We start from the raw sequence: 19,430 nt of genomic DNA, 5'->3' as shown, positions 1-19,430 counted from the left end.
CTGTTTGGGTTGTTGCCTGGCTGTTCACTGGCTGATACAGAGATGTGGGAGAAAGTGCAGAAATTTTGAAAAAGAAAAAAAAAAGTAGACAGTTTTTGCATTACTGAAGGAAAAGGAACTCATGCAGAGGTCAGAGGTCAGCCTGACACCCACACACCAAGCCATTGAGGCCTCCCAACGCGCTGCCACTTCCCAGCCTCACCAGGTCTAACTGCCCACTGCAGCAGAGCGGAGGCCAGCCCATTATCTCGTGGTTTCTCTCAGTTCCTGATTTTCATCTGCTCCTGAAGATGAGCAGAACTCTGCAGCAGAGCTCCTCAGAGCTCCTCAGGTCTCCACCTTGAGAGGGATTCTGAAATGAGCGCCATCTGACTCCCAGGCAAAGCACCAGAACAGGTAGGGAAAGAACTTCTCTGGGAAACCACCTGAATAGATGGGGAGGGGGTCGGTGGCCAAGGTGGCGACAGTGCTGGCAGTGGGGGGGGGGGAGTGTTTACCCCCCAGAGCTGCCTAGGGAAGTCATTTTTTGTTGAGAGCTATAATTGGTTGTCATGTTAATAGACTTGCTATTATTATTATTGAGCAACCCTGGACTTTAGGGAGCCTGAAATACTACTGTCATTGTTGATTATTTGGGATTCTTAATTGTGGTTGTCAACTGTATCCCTAATGAAGAGACACTGAAGGAAATGCTGAAAAGGCACTCACCCCCAGGGCAAACATTTCAAAAGCTTGTAAATGTGTATCAAAATTGCTTTCTTAAGACTACAAAACCCATTACTACAATATTACATGGAAGTCAGGGTGCGTGTGTTTTGTTGGCAATTACATGTGTGAACAGAGAGTCGTATCTATTTGTACACAGAGAGGACAAGCGTCGACCTTCTCACTATTGGGAATGTTAACTCTCCTGGCAACTCGTATAATATTTTGGAAATCTTTACAGAAAATTATAAGCCACAAAAATACCCTGTGCATAGCAAAATGTTCAGTTCTACTCATGGCTATGACTAATCAGCTAAAGTACTTCAAATACTTTAAACATTATACATTGAAATTACATGTGGGGAATTATAGCACAGACTCTCAGTATCAGCATATTCAACGGCTTCCATGCCATCTCCTGGTGGCTCAGTCTGCCTGTGTGTGGATTTGGGGGCAGGGGGTCATCAGGGATTGAACTCAAGGCACTGCACAAGGCAGGCAAGCACTCTGCCCCTGAGCCACATCCCCAGCACTTTTTATTTTGAGACAAGGTCTCACTAAGTCATTAAGGCTGGATTTGAATTTGTGATCCTCCTGCCTCAGCCCCTCGGGCTGTGGAGATTACAGGCATTCGCCATCACATTTGGGTAGGTACATTTTAAACAAGGACAATTAATCCTGTGGAGAAGATTAACCCCACTGGAAAAAAAATTAATTATAGTTTGTAAATTCATCTTTTTAAAAACACAACAAACTTGAAAATCATTTTAGTACTAAAAGTAGACATAAAGTTAAAAATAAGAAGGCAATACTACAAAATATCAAAATAACACATTTTAGGATTTGTAAACACACAAAATCTTAGACTTCAATGAAACTGCTAAGTACGTACACAAATATCCCCAGTGCACACACACAGGTACAGACTGTCTAACACAGGAAGCCCAGGCTGCTGTGTCCATTCGCCTCAGTGACGAAGAAGGGCACCGAGACACTCGGATACCATACACCCTGAGGGGAAGTGGCAGAGGGTGGGGAAAGAGCTCCCATAGCTGAAGTGCCGCTGAGCCCTCTGCACACTGAGGAAGCAGGTACCCAGGGCGCAGCCAGCCTCAGCAAGGCTGCCTCTCAGACCTCACAAGAACTGACACCCCCGGGCACACACAGGACCCCCTACCCCACAGGACTACAGTTGGCCAGCTGTGCCAGGGCCACACGTCTCCCGCCACTTCACCAACCCTTGTCTCCTCCCACCCAGCCACCAGTCACCAACCCCCTGTCCTCCCATCCGGCCTTCAGTCACCAACCCCTAGGACCTTAGACCCTCTCAATCTCCAGTGCTATGCACACACTTTGGCAAAAGTTACAGTAAAAACATCAGATTATAATTATCACGGACATCTTTAAACAGGAAGGAGGGGAGCAGCAGCAGAGAGGGGAGAGCCTCTGAAAGTTGAGAGAATTAGGGGGGCACGCTGCTGATGGTTCCCCTGGGAAAGAAGGCACCAAGTAAGCCTCCCGCTGAGGCCCAGTCCACCCAGCGCCCTAAGCGACACCCAGCTCCTGAGCCAGGCCTCGGTGCTGCAAGGGTAAAATCTGATAATATCTGCAATGTCCTTAGCGAGCTAATGTGGGAAGCGTGGCTCATAAGGACGGACCCTGTTTCCACCCTGTCAGAGGACTTCAGCAAGCCAAAGCTTGTGTAATTACATGTCAAGCAACTGGACCACAATTCAGAGGTTTCAGCACCCCTGTGGAGCGGGTCAGAACAGATAAGACAAACAGTGTTGCTACAACAGTGTCTTTCACACTGTAATCCTGAGAATCTCGGGAGGGACTGTTAAAAATAAATAGACAGACAGATAAATAAACCCACTATCTATCCCTGAGCTGGACCCAGCTAGACCTTCTCATTCACTAAGTCTGAGTTGGACCTTTAAAATTCACATTGCTAACAAATTTCCTGGTGACCTTGAAGCTGATGTCCCGAGAGCCACACTTTCATCTACCAATGAACCCCAAATTCACATAGACCTTTCCAATAAGACATTGGAAGTCTCCCAATCTAAGCTGGTTAATTAGTAAACAAGAGTGGACCCCTGAGAACCCACAACAGCACGCTAGCACCCCCCCAAGACCCTATTGCAATGCAGTGTTAGGAGACTGCTGTCATCAATGTAGCCATCAGCAAGCTCCTATCATTACATTAACTATTAATGTAATTATTCTGGATCACAGGAGGGAGGAGGCTGGGTCAAGACATTCTGATTGACCCAAGATGCTGATGTGGACCTCTGAATAGACAGGATACGAGTCCCTAAAACTAGGTTCACTGGATAAAATGCTCTCTGGGTGGGGGCCTCTGAGGCCCAGGGCTCTATTTGAGAATCCAGAGGTCAGGTTTGCTGCCTCCAGCCCCAGTGCTTCCTGGGTAGGTAGGCAAGGAGGCTCAGCCTAGCAGCACCTGCCGTCTCCGTGCTCCAAGGACTGCCCCGGCCTGGGACAGTTCACATGACAGGCTCATTCTGCCCTGGTCCACTTAGCATCTTCACCTGCAGAGCTGGCTAGTACAGGAGATGACAGCTACAGGAATCCCTTCAGCCAGAATTTTCCTCTTCAACCCAAGAGTGCCACATCTGTGGAGCGCAGTCCTAAAAGCGTGGCCCGTCAGCATCACCAGGGAACGACATGGAAACTCCAGGGCTAGAACTCAGTTTTCACATGCCGTCCTGGGGATAGGGCCGCATCCTCGCTTCTGAGCTCCCAAATAGAGTGACCCAGGTCCTGGGCCCGTCCCGCTTTCCCTGCTATCTGGGAAAACTGTAAAGTGTGCTCCCTTTCTATCTCAAACATGTCCTGGTTGGAAAACAAAGGACATGGCCACCCTGCCAATGCAGGCGGGATGCTAAAAGGGGCTCCGTGTGTCAGATACGGTCTGCGGCAGGGTGCCACACCATAGCCCCCACGGGTATCAAAGGCCTGCTGCCCACGAGTCTGAGCTGCAGTTAGAGGAGCCCGTTTTGTCCAGCTCCCCATCTTCACAGTGCGCCCCCAAACCATGGGCCTCGAGTGAGAGGCCAAGGTCCGGCATCCCGGGGGCCGAGGCTCCTGCACAGGCCCCCACAATCCTGTCAGACCTCCTCCATGCTGGGCGGTTCCTCTTCCCCATAACACCCTAAAAGAGGACAGACCTAGGAAGTAACTCATTCACCTCATTTTTTACCATCGCCATGTGACACTAGTAATTCACAGAAAACCATGTTTACCACAGAGCCAGCCACCTGCTCTTCCAACATCAAACACAATACTGGTCACCCATCCTTGGATCTGGTCAATTAAGATTCCTTTGAAATCTCTGCCTTTGCTCAGAGTAAAGTAAATTGCTGGCCTTTGATTCTTCCCTGCAGTCGCCCAGCTTTTGTTTCTGGAAAGCATCAAAGGCCTCACATCACACTCTGGCCCTCAGCTTTCAGATAGGGAGACAGAGGGGTGAGGGCTGCCACCCAATAAAACAGCACCTGCTGCTATCAGGAGAGAGGGAGGGAGAGGGAGAGAGAGGGGGAGAGAAGGAAGGAGAGGGAGGGAGAGGGAGGGGGGGAGGGAGACAGTGGGAGGCAGTGGGGAGGGAGAGAGAGAGGGAGGGATGGAGAGAAAGAGAAAGAGAAAGAGAGGGAGGGAGAGGGAGAGAAGAGGGCGGGAGAGAGGGAGAGAGGGGAGCGGGAGAGAGGGGACAGGGAGGGAGACAGAGGGAGGCAGTGGAGAAGAAGAGGGAGAGGGAGAGAGAGAGAGGGAGAGAAAGGGAGAGGGGGAGGGAGAAGGGAAAGGGAGGGAGACAGAGATAGGCAAGGGAGAGGGAGGGGGGAGGGAGACAGAGACAGAGACAGTGGAGGGGGGAGAGGGGAGAAGGATGGAGGGAGAGTGTGTGGAGGGGGGAGAGGGAGGGAGTGTGAGAGAGAGGAAGAGAAGGGGAAAGAGAGAGAGAAGGAGAGAGAGGGAGGGAGAGAGGGTGAGATGGGGGGAGTGGGGGGAGAGATAGAGGAGCCATGTGGCCTCCGAGGCTTGCCCAAATGGGTCAGTGCATCATGGGTACACAGGACACTTAGGGTGGCACCCGGCAAATAACCTGCTCCTCACTGGATTCTGAGACTGTTTACAGCAAGCAGACATGAAGCGAGTCCAGCTCCCACAGTGAGAGAGAGACCATGTTGGAAGACTCAGCCTTTGCCTATGGGGTTTTCCCAGTGAGACCAGCCCTGAGGTTAGAGATTGGGAGTGAGCTCACTCAGGCTTCTCCTGATGGTTATTTCCACGCTGCTATGCAGGAGGGACAAATCCCCTTCCCACCCTAAGGATAGTTCTGTCGTTTATTCATTCAACAAACATGGGTTCCTCACTGTGCAGCACCTATTGTCCCAGATGCTAGGGACCCTGCCCTAGGGGTGCTCCCATTCTAGCAGGTTAGAGACCAGAGGCCACACCTAAACACTGTCACTACCTCCCCAGGGCTGACAGCGGCTGGTCATGGCAGTAATTTCTGGGCCTATCGTGACTTATTGGATTGCACTTTTATTTCCTGTATAGAGATGTTAGAGACTTCGATTTCATCAGCAGCCAGCCAGCACTGGTCCCTCCCACCCCTAACATAAGCCTGGGATGGTTGACAGCCTTTGTAAGTACTGATGACAGAAAGAGAACATGGAAATGACACTTAGTCCTTTAGAGGTCCCAGGAGGTGTCCTAGGGAGGGGCGCCTTCTCGGTCTTCTGAATCTGCCTACCTGTGTCAGCCCAAGTGTCTGCTGCCACTTCCCCACTATAAAGACATCTGTAAGCACTGCCTTCCTTCCTAGAAGTGAAAAGGGGAAGTGGAAGGATGGGGTCTGAGATGAAAACAAAACTAAGGCCAGCTGTCCTCGTGACCACAAAGCCTGCCAGCAGTCCTCAGGACTGGCATGCTGAGGCAGGTGGCTAACCCAAAGCACAGGAGTGGACGTCATCTTTAGAAGAGAGTAAATGTCTCCCTTACATAGCAGGAGCACAGAAGGCACATGTGCCCCAACCCCCTGTGCCCAGGCCCCCTCTTCTCAGTATGGTCACCAACCAGGCAGAGATACTGACTGTCCTTCATAAGTCACACAGGTGGCACAACAGCAGTCATGCCCAGTTTCTCGGTTTTCTTCAAGGAGTGTGAGAATCTTAACATACTCAAGAAATCATGCGAGAAAAAAACTCAGACCCAAACAGGGGCTCTGAAGTCCCTGGAAGAACAGGTCCCACCCAGTGGCACACGAACCCAGGGGCTATGCAGGACTGATTTAAGTCACTCCTGCCCTGCTCAGGAGAGTCCGTGCCCTGCTCTCTCTAGGGGACAGCCAGTCCTGTGACTAGGAGCACAACAGAGAAAACGTATGTGTTGCGAGTTTCAACTCTCGGCTACACCATCCACTCTGATGAACCTCAAGAAAGTTCCTTGATGACTCGTTTCATTGTCCTTGTGCGGCAGGCACCAGCTGGTACCCATCAGCTGCCCTGAAAGGGGATGGTATGGGTAAGCATGCCGCCATCTTCTTTCTCAGGAGCAGAGTGTAGGTCTCATGACGTAACAGATTCCAACCCCAGCCTGCCTCTAAGCTTCTGCCTGCTTGGTTTACTCATCTGTCAAACTAGAATACAAATGGCCATCTAAAGAATCATTGTAAGAATTATCAGATGCCTGGTACAAAGTTAGCAATCGGGGAAATTATAGTCACAGCTGGGCCCAATGGCACCTATAATCCCAGGACTCGGGAGGCCGAGTCAGGAGGACTGCAAGTTCAAGGCCAGCCTCAGCAATGTAGTCAGACCCTGTCTCAAAATAAAAAACAAAAGGGGCTGTGGATGTGGCTCAGTGGTAGGGCACCCCTGGGTTCAATCTCTGTTGGGCGGGGGTGGGGGACCCACAATACAAACTTTCTCTTGCCCAGAGGCCTTTGCTGCCTAACCTGCCTCTTCCTGATGGCTCTCGGCACATACCCCTTGCCATCTCTACCACCTTCAAAGTCCTCCATCACATACACATCATGTAATAAGGTCACAGTCTACTCAGCACCCAGCCAGCTGCAAGAGCAAGTGCCTGTGACTTGTCCCCACTGACATCACTAGGGGCATAAACTACAGGCAATGGGACAGAACAAGCCCATCACAAATCTGCCTGTGTCCCTCCAGCCACGGGCACCCCTCCCGATTCCCAGGCCCGGTGCCCGTTTACCAGCAGTGGACCTGCCTGCAGCTGGACTTGCGTGGCACATGCTCCTGTGGGTCAGACCCCTGTGGCTCTAACATGAAATTCTCCCTTTGCATGACATGTATTGACCCTTCTGGTCACAGAGTCATTTTACTCAACGAGGACATCATAATTCACTTGTCCTTTTCAGCTAGCTGATGAGCGTGCCCAGTCTGGGGCTACTGAGAATAAAGTGGCTACAGACAGTCTAGACACACACAGCCAGGAGTCAAGGCAGGAGGTCCCGCGGCAGCAGCCTGTCTCCGTTAATAAAGAAGCCACCAAGCTGTTTTCCAAAATAGAGCTGCTAATTTACAGTCCAACCAAGAACCCCTGAAGGCACTAGCTACCCCGCTTCCTGCCAGCTCGGCACTGGCAGGTGGGGTGGGTTCTGCTGCTGTTACCCTGGGCCCTTCTGGCAGGGGTGGAGTACACGTAACAGTCACTTTACTTTTCATTTTCCTAGACTAATGCCACTGAGCATCCTTATGAGCTGCTCATGTCCTTTGGCCATTGTTTGTAATTGAGCTGTCTCTTTCTAAGAACTCTGCAGCCAGCGTTCCTTCAAGTCTCAGCCCTTGAATGGAGATGTGTAGTTGTGTGGCCACCTCCTCCCAGCTGTGGCCCACCTTCATTTGCTAAATGGTGTCCGTGGAAAAATGGAAGCTTTTAAGTTTTGATAAGGTTGACTTGATTGCGTCTTCCCTGTAAGGTCAGCACGTTTTGTGTCTTGAGACATCCTGACCTACGCAGTCTGGGAAGGTCCTCCCTGGTCTGGTCCAGAGGTTCTGTGGGTTGGTCTTATCTTAGGGGTGTGCTACATCTTGAATTGCTTCTGTGAGTCCTCCACTGTACCCAGAAACAGCTCTGGACCCAGAACAAGGGTGTAACACACAACCCTCCCTGCTCACTAATGCCTCCAGGCTAGGGGACAGTGTTTCTAAAGCCCCTAAGGCCTAGGCTCAGCCTTGGTGACACCCTGCTGGAAGGGAAGGTATGAGCAGCATCCACAGGAACGCACTGGAACCGCCACTCAGCACTGGATCCCAGCCCTGCCCAGGACCAGCCTCTGACCAGGGCAGGACAATCCCAAGCTTCTCTTTCTGTATAAACAGCAGTTTAATTGGCACTGAGAACAGAGAATGGCAGGTCACAAGATTTCCTTCTTCTTTGAATATACATTAGATTAACTAAATTACCATGTCATTAGCGTAGGCTGAATTCTCTTTAATGAATTAGGCTCCATAAAACAGTGATTCACAGCAAATCTGCAGAAGACTTAGAACCGAGTAATATAAACATTTAAAAATATCGCTCTCGGGGGACATATTTTTTATGGCCTGAAACACTGGTGTTATTTTATAGGATTTAGATGGCTCTGAAAAATGGTACTAGAATTTCTTCTTGAAAACATGTCAACTCAGAGAATCATGAAGAGAATCATGTGTGCTGTTCAGGTAGCGATGACTCCCCAGCCCCTCCTAACAACCCTGACCCACACCCTTCAGACTTTGCTAAGAGAGCACACACTGAATAGGCCGGAAAACGCTTGCTGATCCACGGGGTGTGGAAAAATGAACAGGTCTGCCAGGACAACGGGGTGTACTCGAGGAAAGGAAGAGCTGCCTCTCGTGGGGTTGTCCTGGGACTAGAGCCCTGCTCCGCAGGTCGGCTCCTCTCCCTCCACTCGCTGGTGGCACCGGGAGGGGCCATGGGAGGTCTCCGGAGGCCCAGGCACTCCTCAGCACCATGCCGGACCCTCAGTTTTTAATGACTACCAGATTCACAAGGCTACCAACAATAGTTGCTTGGAATTTAGGGTAGAAAAGAAAAAAAAAAAAAAAAGAAAACATTGTGTAAACTTGATTTTTTTTTAAATAGTTTCATGATTAGCTACTTTAATCTGGGTAAGTTCCATGCTCGTTCCTTTTCTCATCAAGTATTTCAATTATCTCCATTTCCTTAATAGCACCCAGTTATTATCATGCCTTTATTTTGTTTTGTTTTTATTTGGTTGGTTTTTGGTAGGAAGGAGAGAGCCCAGGGGCGTTTAACCACTCATCCCCAGCCCTTTTCATTATATTTTATTTTAAGACAGAGTCTCACTAAGTTGCTTAGGGCCTAAGTTGCTGAAGCTGGTCTCAAACGCGCCATCCTCCTGTCTCAGCCTACTTCACCCGGGGGTTACAAGTGTGTGCTACTGCGCCTGGCATTATCTTGGCTTTCTACGTGCACAATCCTTCCCACAGCCAAAGGACAAAAGGAAGAAAGGAAAAAACAAACTCCCAGTTTAATAAAAGAAATCATCACAGGACATATACAATCTATGAAGTGTTAAGTGAATGGTGTCAGTGGCTGGCAGAACAGACCTTGGTTGGAAGAACACACTCCCTGGCATCCCAGGATAGACACCTTCACCAACATCACCTCCCGTGACAGTCGCTCTGAATCACAGGGAAGCACCCCAGGAGAGCCAGGAGGGGCGTCCAGGTCACAGAATCCCACCACAGGCTGCTCCCTGCCTGCACGTGGCCTGCCCTTCCACAGGGTCTACGGCGCCATCTGCTCCCCCTCACCAGGCGGCCCACTGACTGGCCTCGCCACCTTGTCCCCAGGCTGTTATCTGAGTCACAGTCCCTTTCTCCTGATCGGTCCACACCACTTGCTCCTCACCTTCTCACACACTTGAAATCATCTAGTTGCTAGAAAAGAACATTCCAGAAAAAAGAGCACAGCGCCTCCTATTCTTACCTACCAACACTGCTGTGGCAGGGAGAAACACCAGAGAGGAGGGACAGCACAGGGCACCAGAGCTCTGTGCAAGTTCAGTGTGACAATGTCCACAGTCCAGGTGGCCTGTCAGCCCTGTGTCACTGGCTCAACAAGGAACTGCATTCGGCTGGTGGGAACAGTAAATGCAAACCTAGAGGTCTCTTTCTTTTGGAATTTCAAAATACAGGCAGTGACAGGGTTCCATAGCTCACGGGCTCTTTGGCAGGCTGCTTCGGGTAAGTTCGCACTCTCTGTGCAGAGGTGGTCCTTGGGAACCCACCCGGGGCCTGGATGTGCCAAGCCCATGCTCCACTGGGCACAGTGACTGGCAATGCACTCCAGCCCTCATCTGTCCCTCAGAGAAGATGCCATGCCCATGGCGAAGGCTTTGAGGGGAACTCTGATCACTTAACAGAAGTCAGACGGGCCTCTGCCAACCCGCAGGAGCAGGAGCAGGAGCCTGCTTGGCCCAAAGCCTCCAACGCAGCGCTGTGTGCGGAGTGTCTCTGGGGAGAAAGGTACTGAAGGTGAGGAGAGGCCTGGGCAGCAGGCTAAGGGCACTGAGCACATCGCCAAAGAAAACCTCAGCAGCCGCTGAGGATCCCAAACATGAGCACATAGTGCTCCTGACCACAGCTGTTCGGACCACCCAGGACACCAGGGCCACGAGATGACTGCATCCGTGTGCTCCCCCGGCAAGCACAGATTCCTCCTGGTGAAGAGGATGCTTTAAGCTGAGCCGCTAGCTGCACACTTCCTACTCCCCTTGGGAGGAGCCTGGGACATGCAGACTGTAAAACTGTCCCACTGATTTGAGGGGGGATGGGAGACATGGGGGGCAGGGCCTGCGGGTGGCACTTGAGATGCGGTGACGAGCAGAAGTGATTCCATGATGTCAGACACAATTACAGGAGGAAAAGCAGAGAGTGATGAGGCTCAAGGGTGAGAAACCAGTCCATGGAACATCTGCTTCCAGAAAAAGTTCTCAGAAATTCCACATCCGCACCAGGAGACCTGAAATGAAAGGCACCGTTTCCCCCGTGTCTGAAGAGACAGAAGACCTAGCCATGGCACCTGCCGCCAACATGCAGATTGGTCTCAGAGGGCTTCGTGAATCCCAGCCACCAGAAGCCGCTGCCTGGTGCCTTCCCTGGCTCAGCAATATGCACGGAGCCTTGGTGATGCCTGGTGCCACGCCACCAGCTGGCCATGCAGCAGCCCGCAGAGACAGGTGGCCCACCCCACAATGACCCCAGACCACTGAACCAAGGGCCAGGCACAGACCCCCGCAGCCCCGCAGTGCAGAGGAACCAGCAAGTCAGGCCAGATGGGGACAGACTGCCACAGCCACCAGAGTTGGTGCAGAGCTCCAGCCTTGGAGGGACCACTCCTGAAACAGGGGACATCTCTGAAGAGGAGGAAAAGGAACAAGAAGACCAGGGTGGCATCAACAGGGATGAGGCAGAGGACGCTGGCAATGCAGTTGGGAAAATGGGCAGGGCTGCTCTTGGTAGGCCACGAGGCCAGGTTCACATCCTGGATTCTAGTGTAAGGACGATGGGACCAGCCCCAGTGCCCATGCAGGTCTAAGGAGCCAGGCAGGGGACAAGACAGTCCTCCTTCCTACAGCTCCTGCAGAGGAGCTGGGGCGGGACTACTACAGGAGGCTCCTGCTTCCCAGTACTGACCATGACGGGGAACTCTTCAGTCATAAATGCAGTTCAAGGAGGAACAATCTGGAGGACAATCAAAAGCTCTCAGGCGACTCCTCCTTATTCGGCAAAGCTCTCCCAACGCTCCGGCTCTTGCACTTCTAGAACAACAGGTCCGACAATGACTTAATTTTATGCTAAGGGAGCACAAGCTTCCCTGGGAGCCCTCCAACAAGCTCTCACAGAAGAGAGGGTCAACTCCAGCAGTGTGCTGAGGGCCAGCTCCAAAGCGCCCCCGGAGGCCTTGAGGGGAAATAAACTGGGCGAGAAAGTCCAGGAAAAAGAAATGCAAGAGGCCCAACACCCGAGGGTAGAGAAGGGCTATATGGTTCTTCAACAGATCCAAATGCCACTGCTCAAAAGGAAAAGTCACAGCTTTAAAAACTGTGGAAGAGTCGCTGGACCCACTGCTGGATAAATTTCTCCAGGGGGGGGCAGGGAGAAAGCAGTGATGAGAGACCCCACCTTTGCCCATGCTCTCTGCCTTTCCCCATTTAAGATCACCTGAAATTCCAGCAACTCAGGAGGCTGAGGTAGGAGGATCAGAGGTCAGCCTCAGCAACTCAGCAAGACTCTTTCTCAAAATAAAACATGAAAAGGCCCAGAGATGGAGCTGAGTGGTAGAGGCCACTTTGGTACCGCACCATGGCCAACGCAGCCTCCAGAGGGTATTCTCATTGAGCTGTTGCCACCACAGGAGGGACGCAGGGAACTGCTGCCTCATAGCAGGTGGGCGAGGGACTCACCCAGGCAGAGCTGAGTAGGCAGGGGGGACCTGAACTGGGGGCTCCAGCCCCACGGCTGCACTCCATGTTGTGCCAGGACAAGGGGAAGTCTTGCGAGTGTGTTCAGTCAATTTTCTCTTGGAGTTTTTCTCTCAAATATCTTTAAAGAGAGCAGTAAAGTTTCCACTTAGTGTTCTGGGAAATATTTTAAGAAAATTGAGTTAACAGTGAAACATGCAGAGGTTTGTTAAGCCCGTGACATTTTGGAAAGTGAGTATGACCCAAATCGGCATGAAGCTCAGGTCACAGTGCACAGCAACTTCACAGACAGATGTTAGCTAAAGGCCCAATGAGTGCAGTCACTCTGTCCGACCCTGCGAAGGCAGAACACTGTGAAAGCAGCGTGTATGCGGACCCTTCTGGAACCAGATGTGCATAAATGTGCTGCACAGAAACTGGAATGTCACAGGCTTAAAGTGACCCGGACACCTGTCATCTCCAGGGGAGCTGGGGAGGCCCCCATCGGCAGAGTCTTAGCAGCCACACAGGAGGTGGCCAGGGAACGGGAGAGGGATCCAGGTGAGGCCCTGGGGGAATTGGGTGTCTCAGAAGCCCAGCTGTGCACACCCTGAGTGGCTAATCAGCACCCACCTCACCATGCAGTGCTCTGATCCCACAGCACTCACATGGGGACTCTGGCACCACCCGAGAGCCATTCGGGGCAGGGTGTCACAGGGTATCACAGGGCCTCAAGGCAAACCTAACCAGCTGTGTGGCCTCAGGAAAACACTGAACCTCAGGGTACCCCACCGACCTGCCCTCTAACTGACCTCACCAGCTACCAGGTTCCAGCAACTCAGTGTCTGGGAGCAAAGGACAGCATCTAACAGTCCCACTTAGAACTCAGTACTATTAGACCTCAACAAATCTCAGGCTCCATCAATGTGGCTGCCGTTCCGAGTGCCTGAGAGGTACAGACTCCCTTCCAGAGGTCACGTCACCAGGGGCTCCTACCCCCATCTTGTAGCTTACCATTTACAACAAAATGACTGGCTACCAAGGATAAATTTGCCAGTTATCTCTTTTCTTCTTCTGTCTACTTTATTTTCTAATGCATCCACGATAACTATGCATCCCTTATAAACTTTTTGAAATTAAGTGTGTGAAGTGAAACAGGACTCACCCACTCCCTCTGCACTGGCAGGGGCAGGCCCTAGGTTCCACCAGGTCTGGTCTGTGTCTGAGCACCAGGTGCCAGCGCAGCCCCGGGCCGTGCCTACGCGCACCAAGAGCCCAGCATTCACGTCTGCAGGATGTCACGAGGCAAACTCTTCCCACCACACTCCGGGGGCAAACTGCAGCCCAGGACTACTTTGGCTACTGGAGATGAATAATAAGTTCTCAAAAATAATCACTCACATGACCTAGAATCTAGTGATCCTGATAGGACACACGCCACAGAACAGTATGCTTGGTCTAGCCTCGTTCCTCAGCGGCACATGCGTCCCCTGCTACTCCACAATGCCCTCCAACAGCTCTCTGGCCTTTGTCAAACTCTGAAAGGCGTTCCCAACCCAGCACTGTTAGAAACTTAGTCGACATTGATTCTCCAACTTGAGCACGCCTGTGAAGGCAAGGCTCCCCCAAGCCTCCCCTGTGGGGTGCTTCAGGAGATGGGGGCTGAGGAAGTCCAGAGCTAACAGATCTAAAGTGAGAAAGACACCGCGTTCCTCAGAACACACAGTCCAGAAGGTCACCGTCCCCCAAGACTCAGAGAAGCCAAGAATTCCCCCTGCAGGCACAAGGGGGGCCAGGAAGACAGTCCCAGAAGTAATCCTAAATCGATCAGCCCTGCCCTAGAAGACAGTGGGAGGGCTAGAGCCCAGCAGGAACGCTGGCCCAGAGAGTAGAGGCCCTGGCTCCATCACTCATGGAAGGAAGAAGAAGAAAACCACGGGGCGGGTTCTTGGCCTGATTCATACAAGGCAGCCACATCACGGCATTCTAAAGTCCCTTTGCCAACCACAAGCCAACAGAATTAACCAATGTGCAAACAGGTAAAATTAGATGAAAAATAGGCACCAGGAGGTGTCTGGAGTACTCCACCTCCCCTGAGCTACTTGGCTTGTGGATCTTTCTGACCCACAGTCCTGCATCTAAATGGGAATAGTCCACACAGCTGGCCTGCAAATGCCCTCAGTGCCAGGAGCAGGTGGACAGAATGTCCAGGGGCCGGGATGAGGAAGGTGGACAGCGTGGAGGCCACACGCAGGAGGAGTGGTCATGAGGCCCAAACCCGATTCTCGGGTTGTCCCTGTACCAGCGGCCCAAGGACACCTGCCAGGGAAGGTGGGAGCAGGCGACATTAACCGCCGACCCTGCCATAGTGCAGGCAGCGTGGGAACCCCTGTGAGGCTCACCTAAGCCACTCGGTCCAGAGGACTGGGACAGAGGGCATCTAACATAGATGGACTTGTAGGACACCCAGCTCCACTGCAGAGCCAGGACTTCCCCAAGGTGTCCACATCGCTTAGAGATGGCAAGAAGCACCATCCCCACCACAATGCCACTTCTTCAATGTTTCTCAGTTCTCCATAGGAAATGGGACACTGATGACAGGAAACACAACAACATTTTGAAGTTGATATTATCCTTACTTCTGTACAGACCATCCCAAGAACATGGCTAATGAGACAGAGAGGTTAAATGAGGTGCCCAAGGACACACAGCTCGTGTGTGACTGAGCCAGTTTCCTAACTAAGGCAAGTTCTTCTGGATATCATGCTCTTAACCATGCAAACACACTGTCCCTCCTATCCCCAAGACTAGGGTCAAGAAAAGGTCCAGCTGTCTGCAAGATTAATATGCAGTGGCAAGATCCTATAAATATTTAAAGTAACTGCAATAGGCCGATTGGCATTCAATGAAATGAGGATTGGACAGAAGTTGAAGAACACGTGCCACAGAGAAAGAGGCCCCACACAGAGGTCTCCCAGAAACCATCCCAAACACCCAGAGAAAACAGACTCCAAGGGCCTACGGTCTTGCGCAATCATTTCTTTTTAAAGATGCTCTTTCCTGAGTTTCAGCAGCAGCTGGAGGATGTGCTGTTCAGCTGCTTTATTGTTTCACTGATTTGTCCCCAATAAAGGTTAGGCACCCTGACTCCTGGGGAGTACGTGTATTCCACCCATGGACTCCGTAAGTGATATTTGGCTTGGCAAAGAGCAACAGATTATTTAGCAAATTCAAACATTACTTTTTCCCCTATGGCACACTGCAAAAAAAGTGCAATTTCCCACAAAAACCCAGGATGTATTATAAACCGTCAGCTGAGCCAACGAAGCCCCTGTAGGTGCCTGGCTCATGTCTGCTTCTGTCTTCCCTCCCCAGTGTTTGTAGTCTGCACTCTTCTAGCTGAGCCTCCCTCTAATCCTAGAAGGAGAGACATGGCTAGACACTGTGGAGCGGTGCTGTTGCCCTGGGGCAGGGATCTGGAGCAACTTCAGGACCCTGTGTTCTGTGAGCACAGCAATAATGTGATTCCAAGCCGGCTGGGATCTCACCACTGCCCATCAACTGGGCTTCAGAGGCATCCCAGGTGCAAAGCTGTAACAGTGGCCTCACCTGCATCTGAAAGTAGAGTCTTAAACAAATATTCGGACACCCACATTCACAACAGCCTCATTCACAGTGGCCAAAAGGTGGAAGCAACCAAGTGACCATGGAGAGATGAATGGTGAATGAAATGTGGTGTGCACATACAATGGAGTATTACTAGGCCTGAAAAAGGGATGAAGTTCTGATACATTCTACTACACAGGGACAGAGCTGGGGGACTTAACAGAGAAGTCAAATAGAGAGAGGAAGCAGAGTGGCAGTTCCCAAGGACTAGGCGAGAGGAAAGAAGAAGTTAATGCATAAGTACTAATGAGTTTCAGCTTTGCAAGATGCAAAGCCTTCTGGAGATGGATGGCGGCAAGGGCTGCCCAGGATGTCAGTGTGAGTAGTTCACTGGACGACACCGTCAAACGATCAAGATAGCCAGTGAGTTACATGCAGCACCACAGTCAGAAAGAGCTGCCTTATAAGAAGTAACTCTTTTTTTTTTTTTTTTTTTTTTAAATCTTTTTTTTAAAATTTTTTATTGTTGGTTGTTCAAAACATTACATAGTTCTTGATATATCATATTTCACACTTTGATTCAAGTGGGTTATGAACTCCCATTTTTACCCCATATACAGATTGCAGAATCACATCAGTTACACATCCATTGATTTACATGTTGCCATACTAGTGTCTGTTGTATTCTGCTGCCTTTCCTATCCTCTACTATCCCTCCTCCCCTCCCCTCCCCTCCCCTCTTCTCTCTCTATCCCCTCTACTGTCATTCATTTCTCCTCCTTGTATTATTTTTCCCTGTCCCCTCACTTCCTCTTGTATGTAATTTTGTATAACCCTGAGTGTCTCCTTCCATTTCCATGCAATTTCCCTTCTCTCTCCCTTTCCCTCCCACCTCTCATCCCTGTTTAATGTTAATCTTCTTCTCATGCTCTTCATCCCTACTCTGTTCTTAGTTACTTTCCTTATATCAAAGAAGATATTTGGCATTTGTTTTTTAGGGATTGGCTAGCTTCACTTAGCATAATCTGCTCTAATGCCATCCATTTCCCTGTAAATTCTATGATTTTGTCATTTTTTAATGCAGAGTAATACTCCATTGTGTATAAACAACACGCAATGGAGAGGTCTCAGGCAGTTTCAGAGAGGTGTGGAAAGTCAGAATGGCACAGGGTGCAGTCGGGGGCAGGTGGGGACAGCCACAGTCTCCACTCCCAGCAAGCATGGGCAGGAGAAGAGGTGCGGTATAGGGAGGCTGATAGCTAAGGGAAGCTCTGGGGCAGGGTGGTGACCCTCAGGCTTGTCCAAGATGGAGGAAAGGGACATAGCATGAGCAAGGAGCTGACATGGTCCAGCCTGGATGGTCTTGAGGTGGGTGGTGAGGAGACCCAAGTTCTTCCTCCTGAGAGGAACAGTGTCACTGTGTCAACCTCAATACGACCTCAGCGTGAGAAGCCAAGGAATCCATGTCGTATTCAAAAGGAAATGCTCAGGGTCAAGTGACAATTGGGAGGGAAAAGGGACTTCCAACTCCAGGTCTGAGTTAAGGTGAGCACCTTTAGAAGGTGAGAGAATCCTAGACGCCAGCTCAGGGCAGGGGTGTGCCAGGTCCCAGCTGGAGTAGAGGAGGTCAGCGGGCATCAGAGGCACCCCGGTACACGGGAGGACAGGCAGCGCAGACAGACACCCTCCACCCATGGAAAGTCTTGGGGTCCCCTTGAATCTCAGGTGATGTGGCCTTGCCCACAACCGTCAGGGCTCTGGGCCTTCCTGTTCCCTCCTCTGGGCAGGTGTGCGTAGCTCCAAAGTTTTCCAGCCCACTTCCAGGCCGTGGAGGGAGCCACGTGACTCTCAGCTTGAACCCACTTCCCAACAGAGCAAGAAGCTGTTCTCACTGTGGCTTCACAGGAAAAGGTCACAGCTAGGCATGGGAAAGATCCACGTCCTCCGAGGGAGCCTGGGCTGCAGGGTTCCTCTCCCCTTCTCCAGGCAGGGATCCAGTTCTCACTATGCACTGCTGGCTGGGCTGTGCTCCTGTGTAACCCTGGGCAGGTCCCAATCCAATCCGGGCTGCTGGAGCGTGTGTGACAGCTGGGCGGCAGAGAGCGCGGGACTCCGCAGCACTGGACGCCCCAGCGCCTGGCGAGCAGCCGGTGGTTCAGAGAGCACTCAAATAAGGGGGTCTGGGAGCTAACCCAGCATTTCCTGCTGGTCAACAGGAGCATCCAGGCAGAAGCAGCGCCAGCCCTCCGCTAAGCCAGAGGAGCCACTCGGGTGCTGACCCCATCTCGCCTGCACAGACGCCGGCCCCGGGCTGGGGAAAGCAGTGAGTAGTCTGTTAAGAGAATATTTGCGATTCCCACATACCGCAGCCTTCTCTAGAGCGCCTCGGTCTTTTTATTTGGTGGATGGAATGACAGGTTTATAGGTGAGCTTGGACTTTTCCAAGTTCAAAGAATAAACTCACTCACTCTAGTTAGCCTTTCTCTGTACACAGTCTTTTCATTTAAGGAGGCACGATTTTCTATCAGGGGGCTCATGCATTAGGCACTAAGAAATTCCTATTTAAAGGAAAAATCATGCTGACCTATCCTAGGACAGTGTCGGGTGCCTGTGGCTAAGGAGCGAAGGGTGAGTTCTGAGCCAAGCAGCACAGGGGGGCCGGGACGCCTCCCAGAGCAGACTCTAGCCAAGACCTACCATGCTCCAGAAAGCAAGCACAGGAGAGGAGGCTCAGCTTAAGAGCAGGAAAAGCCACATTCCCACCAAAACTGAGACCAAGGGTCTCAGCCTCCCACAGGAAGCCCGCACCCAGGGCAGGCGGCAGGCAGCAGGAGGCAGGCAGTGAGTGGCAGGTGGTGGGCAGTGGGCGGCAGACGGTGGGCAGCGGGCAGCAGGCAGGATGCATTTTCCCTAGAAGAGGCCGGCTGGGCCGGGAGGGTGCACAGGTGCTGCGCATGTTTTCACCACTGTCTTAGCTTTCAATTTCCATTTCCTTGTTCTTCTGATTTCTTACTCCGAGATTAACTGCAACTGAAATATCATGAATTTATTGTGTCTTCAGCTTTAATTTGCGGTGGGTACGACACAGAATATAAACTGTGAAGTTTGTTCTATTGTTTTCCTAAAAGCTGCACAGTACATCTGGAAGACTGTGATTCATAAATGGTTTTTTTTTTTTAATTTTTTTTAGTTGTAGATGGACATAATGCCTTTATTTTATTTATTTTTATGTGGTGCTGAGGATCGAACCCAGTGCCTCACACATGCTAGGCGAGCGCTCTACCACTGAGCCATAACCCCAGACCCTCACAAATGGTTTTAAAATGCTGAAATATCACTCATGCTTAGAATCCATCCTGGTTTACGTCCCAGCCCATCAACAGTCAATCTCTCTACAGGCACACAGAGTTTTAGAAAACAGCCCCATTTTCTGGAGGAAGGGTAACATTACAACTGAGGAAACGTGGAGATGGAGAGAATAGTCCATCAAGTGCAGCACTCTGCCAAAACGAGAAATTTCAAAAACCACTAAATTTAGTATTTAAAAAAAAAAAAAACAAACCTTCATTCTTTTCAATGAACAACTCTCTAGTGGGGAAAACACAACCTCTTAGGGCTTCTAGTTACTTAA

General features: G+C 51.0%; 2 protein-coding genes across 9 annotated transcripts in view; one reads left to right on the top strand and one right to left on the bottom strand.

Annotated features, from left to right (window-relative positions):
• The window catches only part of Med12l (mediator complex subunit 12L), a 266,032-nt gene that overhangs the window by 129,623 nt on the left and 116,979 nt on the right, over window positions 1-19,430 (bottom strand). The gene's annotated exons all lie outside the window — the stretch shown is intronic.
• P2ry14 (purinergic receptor P2Y14) overlaps window positions 229-19,430 on the top strand; it is a 32,757-nt gene continuing 13,555 nt past the window's right edge. The window contains exons 1-2 of one of the 3 annotated variants that reach the window (XM_046431226.2): window positions 229-396; window positions 18,016-18,122. The gene's annotated coding sequence lies outside the window, so the exon portion shown is untranslated. Of the gene's footprint in view, window positions 397-17,000; window positions 18,123-19,430 lie in introns of those variants that run through there. The other 2 variants (XM_046431227.2, XM_046431228.2) reach the window with 2 other exon arrangements.

This window comes from Marmota monax, unplaced genomic scaffold (assembly GCF_021218885.2).
Source record: "Marmota monax isolate L192 unplaced genomic scaffold, Marmota_monax_Labrador192_F-V1.1 WCK01_AAM20220418_F8-fsc00022, whole genome shotgun sequence".
In the NCBI taxonomy this organism is placed as follows: Eukaryota; Metazoa; Chordata; class Mammalia; order Rodentia; family Sciuridae; genus Marmota; species Marmota monax.
This window is presented reverse-complemented; position numbering and strand designations above follow the sequence as displayed.